This window comes from Arachis ipaensis, chromosome B04 (genome assembly GCF_000816755.2).
Source record: "Arachis ipaensis cultivar K30076 chromosome B04, Araip1.1, whole genome shotgun sequence".
Lineage (NCBI taxonomy): Eukaryota > Viridiplantae > Streptophyta > Magnoliopsida > Fabales > Fabaceae > Arachis > Arachis ipaensis.
The window spans coordinates 129,103,707-129,104,634 of NC_029788.2; positions in this window are offsets into that span (position 1 = coordinate 129,103,707).

Below are 928 nucleotides of genomic sequence, written 5' to 3' on the forward strand. Positions count from 1 at the left end.
AACCAATAAATTACTAGTTGAACCAATAAAACTAACATCACATAAATAAAAAATATAAAAAAATTAAAATTTTTGATAAATTTTATTTGAACATATATAATTAAAAATTCAAATGTGTTGGTTTTTAGAAATATAATGAGCGGATTTTAAATGGACAGCTTTAAATCACTACTTTTATGTAAATTCATCTATTTTTCTAAAAATTAGTGATTTTTTACGTGTACGCTAGTAATTTAAAACTAACCGTCTATCTCTATTGTTATTTGAAACCATCTATTTTAAAAAGTTCAGTAGAAATAAACATGAAAAAATTATTAATTATTTTTTAAATTTAAAATATAGATGAGATATAAAAAAATAGCCTAGTTTTGTTGATATAGTATTTTAATTATTTTTCTCAAATTACATATTGTAAATCTAATCAGCCTGTTTTGATTTATGCATGCATGCTGTCCTAGTAAATCTAATCACCCTATTTAGATTTACTAGGACAGGGCATGAATCGAAATAGGGTGATTAGATTTACTAGGACAGCATGCATGCATGCATAAATCGAAACAGACTGATTAGATTTACATAGAAAGCTAAATCTAGTCTAGCTCATTCCATTTACATAGAAAAGTGAATGGGGAGATCTATGTAAAATTTTTTTTTCATTTAAGTGAATTGTGTAATATTGAGTTGGGTTTGGTTTAACTGTGTATTTTACCCTATTAATTATATAGTAAAACTATACAATAACTTTTTAGATGTTATTTTAATTTTATACTCACTTATATTTAAATTAATTATATTGTTATTATTCATAATTTATTAATATAAATATTATTAAATATATAAATAAAAAATATCAAATATTTTTATTAATTATAATATAATTATTTTTTATGATTATATGATATTTATTAATATTATTTTTTAATAAATG